At 38.9% G+C, this 13,959-nt stretch overlaps 1 long non-coding RNA gene across 2 annotated transcripts in view; it reads left to right on the forward strand.

The window, feature by feature from the left end:
• LOC105728494 (uncharacterized) overlaps positions 1-10,530 on the forward strand; it is a 264,992-nt gene extending 254,462 nt beyond the window's left edge. The window contains exons 4-5 of one of the 2 annotated variants that reach the window (XR_010340487.1): positions 3,962-4,213; positions 10,166-10,530. This is a non-coding gene — a long non-coding RNA (uncharacterized LOC105728494). The remainder of the gene's footprint in view (positions 1-3,961; positions 4,214-10,165) is intronic. The other variant, XR_001110041.2, reaches the window with a different exon arrangement.
• The last annotated feature ends 3,429 nt before the right edge of the window (positions 10,531-13,959 follow it).

Here is a 13,959-nt window from a genome sequence, read left to right on the forward strand (position 1 = left end):
TTTTAAAACGTTATTCTGGGAAGATTGAGAGTGAGGTGTGAAGCAATCAGCTTGGCTGATTAGAAGGGTCCAGAACAAGAAAATCTGGCTATACAAGATGGTTCTGAGAGATGCCTTCCATTGATTAAGTAAGAGGTTACAATGAGGCAGGAATGAATACCTTCCTAGAAATGTCAGGAAACAGGTTTCTGATCCAGAGGAAACATTTTCAGAAGTTGTCTAAGGCAGAGAAGGTAAACTAAGTACCTCTTAGGAAAGATTGATTAAGCATATCAGAAAATTTTTAAGAACCACATTAGCTGCAGGAGTCCACAACCCTGATAATGCTAACTGTCCTCATTGATTTATTCATTCAGTCAGTCATTTTACAAATATTAATCAGGTACCCACTGTTGGCTAGGCTCCTCAATAAGTACAGTATATACAGTGGCAAGCGAGACAGAAAACATCCCTTCTGTCATAGGCTATAGAATGCAGCATGAAAAAGAAAGAATTAGGACGTTTAGAATGAGGAGGTATACAGAGAAAATCAGTAACTCATGTATCCATTGAACAAATATGACATTCACAGTAAGGAGACTTCATTTCATTTAGAATTTTGAGGAAATTGAACAAATATGACATTCACAGTAAGGAGACTTCATTTAGAATTTTGAGGAAAGTGTACTCAAAAGTAAAGTTAAATAATCAGGATAAATATGGATTTCTGAATGGTAGGAATGAAATGGTAGAGAGGTAGGGGCAGGATTTGCAAAGAAAAGGAAGTGAAGGAAGTCTATTCTAGGCACAGTGAATAGTACTGCCTAATAGTTGAGAGAGTTGGGGTTTTCAAGGACTAAAAGATTACAATGGTTAAGTCATAGATTGTATCGAGGGGAACCAAAAAAGAACGAGATCGAAGAAGTCAAAATTGAAATTATAAATTTTCACTTATAATCCACTCAATCAGCTTTTTTATTCAACAAATACCTCATGCAAAAACAAAAAGCTATAAAGAATAGGAATAGGATGATATATTTTGTTTAAATACCACATTATATAATCATTTACTTCATTTGAGCCTCACCACAAGCCTATAGTTAGAAAAATAATCTGTTTGGTACTTCTGACCTAAACAACTATATAATAATAAATTTGTACTGTTTCAAGCTCTAAATATGTGGGAATTCTTATGGCACCAATAGGAAAGTAACAATTTTGTGTGGCAAACATTTCTTTCTTTATTTTTATTAGTAGTATTTCACTGTATCAGTATTTCAGATAATTTATTAATGCTCTTATTCATAAGCATCTAAGTTGTTTCTCATTGTTCAACTATTACAAATAAAACTGTGGTGATCATTCTTTTACAAGGTTTTTGTCATCACATGCTTTCATTTTTTACTGGAAAAGTACCTAGGAGTGGAATTGCTGGATTATATAGTTGGCATATGTTTACTTTTAAAAGAAATTGTTGAAAATGTTTTCAAAGTAATGGAACTATTTTATCCTCCCACCAACAATCTATGAAGTTCCAGTTGCTCTACATCTTCCTCCACATTTGATGTTGTCATTCTTTTTTATTTTAGATGTTCTGGTGAGTGTGAGTGTTTATATAGTCTGGATACAATTCTTTGTGAGATGTATGTATTATGGACATTTTCTCCAAGTTTGCTGTTGCCTGCTCTTTTTCTTAATTGTATTTTTGGATGAGAGAAAGTTTCAATTATGAAGTCTAATTTATCAATTAGGTTACTAGGATCTGTCTAATACTCCTTTGTCTAAACCCAAGTTTCACCTATAAAAGCTCTAAGGTTTTGGCATTTATATTTAAGTCTATAATCCATTTCAAATTTACTTTTGTGTATGTAGTGAGGTTCATTTACTTCCTTATAGATAACCAGTTATTTTAGCATTATTTGTTGAATTTTGTTCCTCATTGTTCTGGTGCATTATCCAAAAAATCAAATGTCATGTAACTCTATTTCTGTGTTAACTCTTTTACATTCACTTATTTTCCAAGCTTTATGCCAGTATCACTCTATCATGATTTTTTTGGCTTTGTAGAAATGTTAAAATCAGGTAGTAAATAATTGCATTTTCAAATACTTTTTGTGAACAATATGCTTGCTTCCATATACCGCATTTTGTATTTTGTATATTTGATATATTGCATTTATATTATCATTCAGTGGATGCTTACAATGCTTTGTTTTACTTCTTTGGCCATTATTTGGAAACACGTTGTTTAATTTCCAAATGCTTGAGGATTTTACACATGTATTTCTTTTATTGAATTCCAGCTTAACTTTATTGTGGTTAGAAAACATATTCTATATGATTTCAAATTTTTTTAATTAAAGAGTTTTTTTTATGGTCCAGTATAAAGTCTATCTTTCTGAATGATCACATGCACTTGAAAAGAATGTTCATTCCATAAAGATTTTTTTAAGGTTCTATGAATATCAAAAAGATAATTAATGCTGTTATTTGAATCATCACTTCTCTTTAGCCTGAATAACTTTGTTACTTCTTGTAGTATAGGTTTTGGCTTTCTTTTATCTAAAATATTTTCATGTTTTTTAATTCTTAAGCAACGTTTTTGTTACATATAAAATTCTGGGTTGGCAGTTTTTGATACAAGCATTTTAAAGCTGTATTTTATTATCTTTGGCTTCCATAATTTCTGATTAGAAGTTAGCCATTCATTGTTTTGTTGTTCCCCTTCATGTAATTTTTAAGTTTTGTGGTTTTTTTTCAGCTTTCAGGATTTACTCTTCATCTTTTTTTATTCATTTTTGATACAATGTACCAAGGCATGACCATTTTCATGTGTATTTTGCTAAAGGGTCATGGTGTATCTAGAATTAGTAAATATGAGTCTTAAGTGGAATTTGAGACACATTCAGCCATTACTTTCTAAAATAGTTTTCTTGTCTCATCCTATCTCTCCTTTCTCGTGGGACTCTGATTGCAAATAGGTCCTTGACATTTTATATGTATGTATATATACTCATTCTCAATGGTATTTGATTTGTGCAATTTCTATTGATGTGTTAGTTTGGTGCAAAAGTAATTGCAGTTTTTGCCATTACTTTTGCACCAACCTAATAGCTAACATTAACTAAACATTTCCACTGTCATCTTCGTTAACCTATTTAAAAAAGAAATTCTAATATAATATTTCTCAGTTCTAGAATTTTCCTTTTTTTTTCTTTTTGATACAGTCTTGCTCTAGCACCCAGGCTAGATAGAGTCCAATGGCACAACCATGGCTCACAGCAGTCTCTAATTTCTAGGCTCAGGTGATTCTCCCACCTCAGCCTCCCTAGTAGCTGGGACTATAGGCACAGGCTACCATGCCTGGCTATGTTTTTAAATGATTGTTTGTATAGCTAAGGTCTCACTCTGTTGCCAATATTGGTCTTGAACTCTTGGGCACAAGAAATCCTTTTGTCTTAGCCTCCCACAGTGTTTAGATTACAAGCATAAGCCACTGCACTGGGACACATTTTACTATGGCTTCAATCTCACTACTTGTTCAGGTTTTGGGTTTCTTAATGGCTCTATCTTAGTAGGCTGTATGTGTCTAAAAATTTATCAATGTCTTCTAGGTTTTCGAATTTATTGGCACATAGTTGCATATAGCAGCACCTAATAATCCTTTGAATTTTTGCAATATGGGTTGTAATGTCTCCTTTTTTGTCTGTGATTTTATTTGGGTCTTCTCTCTTAGTTATGGCTAAAGATTTTTCAGTTTTATTTAACTTTTAATTATGTTAATCTTTTTTTATTGTTTTCTTCATTACAATTTCATTTATTTTTGTTCTGATTTTTATCTTTTCTTTTACTAATTTTGGATTTGGTTTGAAGTTTTTCTTCCTTTGGATGTAGGCACTTACAGCTATAAACTTTCCTCTTAGTACTGCTTCCACCATGTAACATAGATTTTGGTATGTTATGTTTCCATTATCATTTGTAGCCATCACCACTGACACTGTGCTGAGTCAGATCTGAAGCCAGTACAGCACTGGGTCTCACCCAGGGCCTACTGTAACCACAACCTGGCTACTGCCTACGATCACTCAAGAGCTTAAGACTCGGGGGAGGGATCCAAGATGGCCGATTAGACACAACTCCAGCACACAACAGCCAGCAAGAGAGACGCAGAAATCCAGAGATCTCCTAGCTCCAACCACAGTACCAGGTGCATTTCAACAGGTCTGGTCCGAGGGTAAGCAAAGCCCACTCAGGGCAGACTGAGGCAGGGAGTGGTGCTGCTTCACCCAGAAAGTGCATCTGACTGGTGAGTCAGAGGCTCCCCTCTGGTGCTCCAGTCCAGATACAGCAATTCCCCCAAAGCCTCAGCAATACACAGAACAGGGGATCTTTGCCAGACAAGTGCTGGGAATTACAAGTGCAGAGTTGAATAAGAGACTGAGGACTGAACTATTGCCCAGAGAGAGAGGGAGCTATAAGCGGGAGCAGCTCTGTGGGCCCCTACCCCATGACAGGAGAGAGAGGAAGCTGAAAGGGGGAGATGGCCAGGTGCGGCTAGGCGGTTCCCTACCCTGCCCCACAAACCCCAGAGGGCTGAAGCTCTGACTCTAGTGGGTTGCGTAGCCAGTGCCACAGTCTGAGATGAACCCTGCATGATCCAGCCCAGTGGAGGAAGGGCATAACCTACCACTAGAGGGAAGGGACTGGGCTACATGTTTTAAGAAAAAACACAGCAAGTCTACGTAACAACAGGACTGCATTCTTGACAACCCAGCAGCACCTACAAGTTGGCGGAAGAGGCGGGCCTAATCTCCCAGCATAAACAGACACAGGAAGCTTCCCTAGAAACCCAGTAGCACCTCCACAGGCAGACAAGCGACCTCATCAAGCAGCTCACTGACAACACAGCCAGGTAAATCCACAAAGATCTGAAAAAACCAGGGCAAAAAAGATGAAACCATTAAAGACCAGATCATCTCTTCTCCTTCAAGGGATCACAACTCCTTAACAACACAGGATCACAACTTGACCAAGGAATGCGATGAATTGGCAGAAACAGGCTTCAGCAGGTGGATAATAAACTTTTCTGAGGTAAAGGAACACATTCTAACTCAATGCAAAGAAACCAAAAACCTTGAAAAAAGATTAGATGAAATGCTAACTATAATAACCAGATTAGAGAAGAATATAAACAACTTGATGGAGTTGAAAAACACAGCACGAGAACTATGTGAAGCAAACACAAGTTTTAATAGCCGAATCGATCAAGCAGAAGAAAGGATATCAGAGAAAGATTGAAGACCAACTCAGTGAAATAAAAACAGAAGGCAAGACAAGAGAAAAAAGAATGAAAAGAACAAAACCTCCAAGAAATATGGGATTATGTGAAAAGACCTAATCTACACTTGCTCGGTGTACCCGAATATGATGAGAAGAATGAATCCAAGCTGGAACACAAACTCCAGGATATTATCCAGGAGAACTTCCCAAGCCTAGCAAGGCAGTCCAAATTTCAAATTCAAGAAATACAGAGAACTCCTCAAAGATATTCCTCAAGAAGAGCAACCCCAAGGCACATAATCATCAGATTCACCAGGGTGGAAATGAAGGAAAAAATGCTAAGGGCAGCCAGAGAGAAAGGTCAGGTCACCCACAGAGGGAAGCCCATCAGACTCACAGCAGATCTCTCGGCAGAAACCTTACAAGCCAGAAGAGAGTGGGGACCAATATTCAACATCCTTAAAGAAAAGAACTTTCAACCCTGAATCACATATCCAGCCAAACTAAGCTTCATAAGTGAAGAAGAAACAAAATCCTTTATGGATAAGCAATTATTGAGAGATTTTGTCAACACCAGACCTTCCGTACAAGAACTCCTGAAAGAAACACTAAGCATGGAAAGGAACAAGTACCAGACACTGCAAAAGCAAACCAGTTGGCAAAGACCAAAAGTGCAATGAAGAAAATAATGAGTCAACTAATGGGAAAGAAAACCAGCCAGTAATAAAATGGCAGGATCAAATTCACACATAACAATATTAAAACATTGAATGTAAATGGCCTAAATGCCACAATCAAAAGACACAGACTGGCAAACTGGATAAAAAGTCAGAACCCATTGGTGTGCTGTATCCAGGAAACCCATCTCACATACAAAGACACACATGACTCAAAATAAAGGGATGGAGGAAGATTTACCAAGCAAATGGAGAAAAAGCAGGGGTTGCAGTCCTAGTCATCTCTGATAAAATGGACTTCAAACCAACAAAGATCAAAAGAGATAAAGAAGGACACTACATAATGGTAAAAGGATCAATCCAACAGGAGGAGCTAACTATCCTAAATATATACACCCCCAACACAGGAGCACCCAGATACATAAAGCAAGTTCTTAATGACCTAAAATGAGATTTAGACTCCCACACAATAATAGTGGGAGACTTCAACACTCCACTGTCAACATTAGACAGATCAACGAGACAGAAAATTAACAAGGATATCCAGGACTTGCATGCACAGCTGGACCAAGCAGACCTAATAGACATATACAGAATGTTCCACCTCAAATCCACAGAATATACATTTTTCTCAGCGCCACATTGCACTTACTCTAAAATTGACCATATCATTGGAAACAAATCACTTCTCGGCAAATGCAAAAGAACAGAAATCATAAACAGTCTATCAGACCACAGTACAATCAGACTAGAACTCAGGATCAAGAAACACACTCAAACCCTCACAACCACTTGGAAACTGAACAACTTGCTTCTGAGTTTTGACTGGATAAACAATGAAAGGAAGGCAGAAATAAAGATGTTCTTTGAAACCAACCAGAATGAAGACACAACTTACCAGAATCTCTGGGACACTTTTAAAGCAGTGTTGAAAGGGAAATTTATAGCAATAAATGCCCACCAGAGAAGAGAGGAAAGATCTAAAATCAACACCCTATCATCTTTTATCTTGCTAGAGGAGCAAGATAAAAAAACTAAGATCAGAACAGAACTGAAGGAGATAGAGACACAAAAAACCCTTCAAAAAATCAATAAATCCAGGAGCTGGTTTTTTGAAAAGATCAACAAAATAAACCACTAGCCAGATTAATAAAAAAGAAAAGGGAGAAGAATCAAATAGATGCAATAAAAAACAATAAAGGGGATATCACCACTGATCCCACAGAAATACAAACTACCATCAGAGATTACTACAAACAGCTCTACTCACAGAAACCAGTAAACCAGGAAGAAATGGATAAATTCCTAGACACTTGTACTCTACCAAGACTAAACCAGGAGGAAGTTGAAACCCTGAATAGACCAATAACAAGGGCTGAAGTAGAGGCATCAATCAATAGCCTACCAACCAAAAAAAGTCCACATCCAGACAGGTTCACAGCCAAATTCTACCAGATGTACAAAGAGGAGCTGGTTCCATTCCTTCTGAAACTGTATCAAACAATACAAAAGGAGGGAATCCTCCCTAACTCATTTTATGAGACCAACATCATCCTGATTCCAAAACCAGGCAGAGACTCACTCAACTAAAAAAACTTCAGGCCAATATCCATGATGAACATCGACGCAAAAATCCTCAATAAAATACTGGCAAACAGATTGCAACAGCACATCAAGAAGCTTATCCATCATGACCAAGTAGGCTTCATCCCAGGGATACAAGGCTGCTTCAACATACACAAATCCATAAATGTAATCCATCACAGAAACAGAACCAAAGACAAAAATCACATGATTATCTCAATAGATGCAGAGAAGGCCTTTGACAAAATTCAACAGCGCTTCATGCTAAAAAACTCTCAATAAACTAGGTATTGACAGAATGTATCATAAAATGATAAAAGCTATATATGACAAACCTACAGCCAATATCATACTGAACAGGCAAAAGCTGTAAGAATTCCCTTTGAAATCAGGCACTAGACAAGGATGCCCTCTGTCACCAGTCCTATTTAACATAGTATTCAAAGTTCTAGCCAGAGCAATCAGGCAAGAAAAAGAAATAAAGGGTATTCAATCAGGAAAGGAGGAAGTCAAATTGTCTCTATTTGCAGATGCCATGATTGTATATCTAGCAGACCCCATCATCTCAGCCCAAAATCTTCTCAAACTGATAAGCAACTTCAGGAAAGTCTCAGGATACAAAATCAATGTGCAGAAATCACAAGCATTCTTATGTACTAATAACAGACAAACAGAGAGTCAAATCAAGAGCACATTCCCATTCACAATTGCTACAAAGAGAATAAAATACCTAGGAATACAACTAACAAAGGATGTAAAGGACCTCTTCAAGGAGAACTACAAACCACTGCTCAATGAAATAAGAGAGGACACAAACAGATGGAGAAACATTCCATGCTCATTGTTAGGAAGAATCAATATTGTGAAAATGGCCATACTGCTCAAAGTAATCTATAGATTCAATGATATCCCCATCAAGCTACCAATGACCTTCTTCACAGGACTGGAAAAAAACACTTTAAACTTCATATGGAATCACAAAAGACCCCACATAGCCAAGACAATCCTAAGCAAAAAGAACAAATCTGGAGGTATCACACTGCTGGACTTCAAACTATACTACAAGGCTACAGTAATCAAAACAGCATGATACTGGTACCAAAACAGAGACATAGACCAATGGAACAGAACAGAGACCCCAGAATAAACACCACACATCTACAACCATCTGATCTTTGACAAATCCAGCAAAATCAAGCAATAGGGAAGGGACTCCATGTTTAATAAATGGTGTTGGGAAAACTGGCTAGCAATGTGCAAGAAAGCAGAAACTGGACCCCTACCTGTCACCTTACACTAAAATTAACTCCAGATAGATCAAATATTTAAACATAAAACCAAACATCATAAAAACACTAGAAGAAAATGAAGGCAAAACCATCCAGGACAAAGGCTTAGGCAAGGACTTCATGACTAAAACACCAAAAGCAATGGCAATAAAAGCCAAGATAAAAAAAAATGTGATCTAATTAAACTCTAGAGCTTGTGTACAGCAAAAGAAACCATAATTAGAGTGAATCAGCAATCAACAGAATGGGAAAAATTTTTTGCAATCTACCCATCTGACAAAGGGCTAATATCCAGAAACTACAAGGAACTAAAACAGATATACAAGAAAAAAACCAATAACCCCATTCAAAAGTGGGCAAAGGATATGAACACTTTTCAAAAGAAGACGTATATGCGGCCAAGAAACATGAAAAAATGCTCATCATCACTGGTCATTAGAGAAATGCAAATCAAAACCACATTGACATATCATCTCACACCAGTTGACACCAGTTAGAATGGCAATCATTAAAAAATCTGGAGACAGCAGATGCTGGAGAGGATGTGGAGAAATAGGAACACTTTTACACTGTTGGTGGGAGTGTAAATTAGTTTAACCATTGTGGAAGACAGTATGGAGATTTCTCAAGGATCTAGAAATTCCATTTGACCCAGCAACCCCATTACTGGGTATATACCCAAAGAACTATAACTCATTCTACTATAAAGACACATGCACATGTATGTTCATTGCAGCTCTGTGTACAATAGCAAAGACCTGGAACCAACCCAAATGCCCATCAACGATAGACTGGACAAAGAAAATGTGGCACATATACACCATGGAATACTATGCAGCTATAAAAAATGATGAGTTTGTGTCCTTTGTAGCGATTTGAATTAATCTGGAAACCATCATTCTCAGCAAACTGACACAAGAACAGAAAGCCAAACACCATATGTTCTCACTCATAGGTGGGTGTTGAACAATGAGAACACATGGACTCAGGGAGAGGAGCATCACACACTGGGGGCAATTGGGGGGGAGACTAGGGGAGGGACAGTGGGGAGTGGGGAGGGATAACATGAGGAGAAACGTCAGATATAGTATGCACCTAAAGTAACATGAATAAATTTTTAAAAAAGAACTTAGGACTCTACAATCAGCTGGTGGAAAAATCAGAAAGGTTTGTGCCTTTCCTTCAGGGCATTGAGTTCCTTCAGACTCTGGGCAGGTCTAGAGATACTGTCTGGGAGCCAGGTATTGGAGTCAAAAAACATAGACATTTACCTTGTGTGTTGTATTCTACTGCAGCTAAGCTGGCCCTCAAACCTCAGACCAAAATCCTTCTCACTCTTCTCTCCTCTTTTTACAGGCAGAGGAGCCTCTCCCGATGGCCACCACCACCACCGGCCCACAGGGATTTCTGCCAGGCCACCATCAATGCTTACTGAAAGCCCAAGCATTCTTTAGTCAGCTCAGTGAATTCTGCCAGACCTGGGACTCACCCTTCAGGGCCATGCAATCCTGGCCCAGGGCCAGTCTATAAATGCTGTCCAAGAGCCTAAGCCTGGGACTCAGTGACCCCAGGAACCTCCTTGGTGCTCTACCCCATTGTAGCTGATCTGGTACCTAAAGTGCAAGACAAAATTCCCCCTTTTCCCCCTCTGTTTTCTCAAGCAGAAGGAATCTTTCACTGAGGCCACTACAGCTGGAAATGTGCTGGGTCTCACCTGATGCCAGCACATCTCTGAGTCTCACCCAAAGCCCACAGCGTATGACCTAGGTATTGCTATTGGTTGTTTAGGGCCCAAAGGTTGAATCTTTAGTCAGCATGTGACTAATCCTGCCAAAACCATCCTTCCCTTCAAGCACCAATTTCCCTTCTGGACCCGGGTATGTCTAGAAATGTTATTTGGGAGCTAGGGCCTGGAATGGGGTCTCAAGAATCTGCCTGGTGCCCCATCATCTTGTGGTTGGGCTGGTATCCAGGATTCAAGAAAAAGTTATCTTTACTCTGCTCTCTTTCCCTCAAGCAGAAGGAAGGAGTCACTTTTGTTGCTGTGAGCTATGCTGGCTGGGGTTCAGGGAGGGATGGTCCCAGCACTCCTTTGGCTGCCTTAGCTGGTGTCTCACTAGGTCCCATGCCAGCCTTGTCTGCTGGCTTTAAGCTCAGGCCAGCACTAGGAGTTGCCCAATAATTGCAGTCCTTGTGTCCTACACTGCCTTTGAAGTTTACCTAGAACCCCAGAGCACTTTAGTCCATGGTGGTGAGGCTTGCCAAGAAACTGAAGTACTAACCACTGGGATGATTGATTCCCTTCGGGCTAGGGCTGGTCCAAATGCTCCCTCCATGGTTGGGCACTGGCTGGGCCTAGCACAGCTTTGTGCTCACTGTGACTGGGCAGCATTGAGTTCAATACTAAGTCCTCCAGTTGGTATGCTCTCCCTCCCTCAAGTACACACATTCTCTCTCTTTTTCCCCCAGTGACTGCTGCCATGGGTATAGGGAAGGGGTGGCACCAGCAAAATTCAAGACTGTTTTTCTCCTACCCTCTTCACAGGTGCCAGCATGTATATTATCTTGCCTAAGTTCAAATTTTAACTAATAGAGAGTTACTACCAGTAGTGTGCTGGTAAATATTTATCAAATGGCTCCTTGTAGGTGAGAAATCAGATTAGTAGTGCTTCACAACGGCTGTGATGTAAATACTCCCACCGTGGCTAATATCTAGCTACCAACATGATATCACTGGATATGTAGGTAAGATGAGATGTGAACAATCAGCATTGATGAGCTGAACAGACTTTGGCATGCCACTGTTTACAACACAGCTTATGCTCAGAATTCTGTTTTCCAAATTAATATAGACCACAGATTGACAAACTTTTTCTGAGAAGGGCCAGATAGTCAATATTTTAGGTTTTGCATACCACATAATTTCTGTCTCAACTATTCAACTCTGTCATTGTAGTGCAAAATCAGTCATAAGCAAATACGTTAGTGAATAGTGTAGCTGTGCTCCAATGAAACATTATTTGCAAAGACAGATGGCAGGCCAAATTTGGCCCATGAGCCATAATCTGCTCACCTTCTGTAGACCATAAATGCATGTAGAACCAGAAGTAAATTCAAAGCAAAACAAACAGCATTTCTTTAGAAATTCAGAAGACTCTTCAAGCTACTGTTACACTTCAGACGTATGGCTATGAACATCTGTTAGTACTGCAGCATCAGTGTGCAGAAATGTGGGTTAAAGGGGGCCTAAGCCAATAGAATGCAGGCTAATGAAGTGTTTACTCAACTCTGTTGTTTAGTAAATGCAGGTATGTTTCTATCAGATCCATTAATTCTATCACACTAGAAAATGTGAGCAGATTGTAGAAAATATAAAAGACGGTAAATTCTCTAGGGTTCTGGCTCATACTGAACCTATCTGCAAACTTATTTACATGATATGTGAATTATTTATCATAACACATATAGTTCTTAGTGAGTATGGGTATACGTGTCTATCTTTTGCTAAAAGTTTTCTTAACAAAGATGCAGACTTCAGCACTAACTGATATGCTTTACTGGGGGCTGTCTTGATAATCAATTTTTACAGATTACAGTGCTTTGGGTCAGAAGAGTCCTTTAGGAAATGCAGTCCCAGCAAAGCAGCTCTGAAAAAGCAGGCACATAGGCAATTGCTACAGTAGGGTTCTATTCACTTTCAACTCATCTTTCTTTCCCGAAGAATCAATTATGTCCCAGTTTAGTTCTAGCACTCCTAGGTGGAGACAAGTTTGAGTTCCATAGTGTTTTTCACCTCACTTTGATAGCATTCTTATTTTCTAGGAACTTGGTAAAAGACACAGGAATCAAGATAAAAAGCTCTAATGTGCTTAATGACTGTTAAAAAGCACTTAACATTCCACTCTTCACTATGTCAGTATTGAATGAGCAACTGAGTCATTAATTCCATGAAGGCTGCCTGCCCCTTTATTCTGTACAATGTTGGCTTGATAACAGTGAAGCCAGACAGATCAACAAGGAGGTTCAGCCCTTGCCCCTTCTTTAGTACACACAGCTGAGCCTTAACTAATCCCCAAAAACCTTTTGGGGTAGCAAATTCTTCTGTGAATCCTAATAGAACCTGATATTCCTGTAACACACCTTTATTAGGGAACTTGCATGTTACTGACATTTATCTTCTTAATCTCTGGGATCCTTGAGGGCAACCATTATGGAGCCAGTCCCCTTCAAATGTGGGAAAGCTGAGGCTCCGGAGAGGGAAAAAAGACTTGTCAAGACCTGTTACATCATTTATTAGGAAAAAGTAGATTCATATTCTGGTTGTTCTAAGAGTGATAGTCACAGCCACAGCTAGAAACATTTTCTCTGCCATGTTTCCTTGTATCTTCAAAGGCATTTAACCTCATGAGCCAAAACCCTGATAATCTCATTACATTGTTAGCAATTCCCTGTGGGGACTTCTTTTTCATTTGTGCCTCGACCTGCAGGCACAAGATTGGGTGATCATAAATTCTGTGAAAAAAGTTTAGCCAGTAGAGGGAGATTCCTCTCTTCCTCTTGTGGAGACAGAACAGAGCTGGGTCATGAAGAGGTCTCAGAGTGCCTTAGGCACTCCGTAGGTAAAGAGTAAAAGTGTCCTAGAATTTAACATGTGGCTTTTTGGAAATTTCTCAGAGCTGTGTTTGGAAAGGATAGCATGGTTTGGTAAAAAAAAAAAAATTTCCGGCCACCAGAGCTGAATACAGGTGTGTCTCACTTTATGTAATGGAACATGGCTGTCCAAAACTGTGTGCAAATCAGTCTGACGATGGTAAAATTATAGGCTAGTCATCCCTTAGCATTAACAGCTTCATCAAGAACAGTTGAGTTAAGGGGTTTAAGTTTTTAGCCTCTACTTTCATCAGGCCAGCTTTACTTTTAAAATGTTAAGTCTTTGAACCCAGTATAAAAGTTTGTTGGAATAAAGATTATTTTTGGCTAGGGGACCATTGATTTAATATACCCCTTTCCTATGAAAATATTAAAAAAAAAAAAAAAACTGAAGGAGAAACAGGAAGTGACTTTCTCAAAGACCACCCAATAGTTACCAATATTCTGTTGTACTGAGAGTTTCTTCTATCACAGCATTCTTAGGGGATTCACCTCCGTTT

This window comes from Aotus nancymaae, unplaced genomic scaffold (genome assembly GCF_030222135.1).
Source record: "Aotus nancymaae isolate 86718 unplaced genomic scaffold, 86718_ANA_hifiasm-v0.15.2.pri h1tg000108l, whole genome shotgun sequence".
Taxonomy (NCBI): Eukaryota; Metazoa; Chordata; class Mammalia; order Primates; family Aotidae; genus Aotus; species Aotus nancymaae.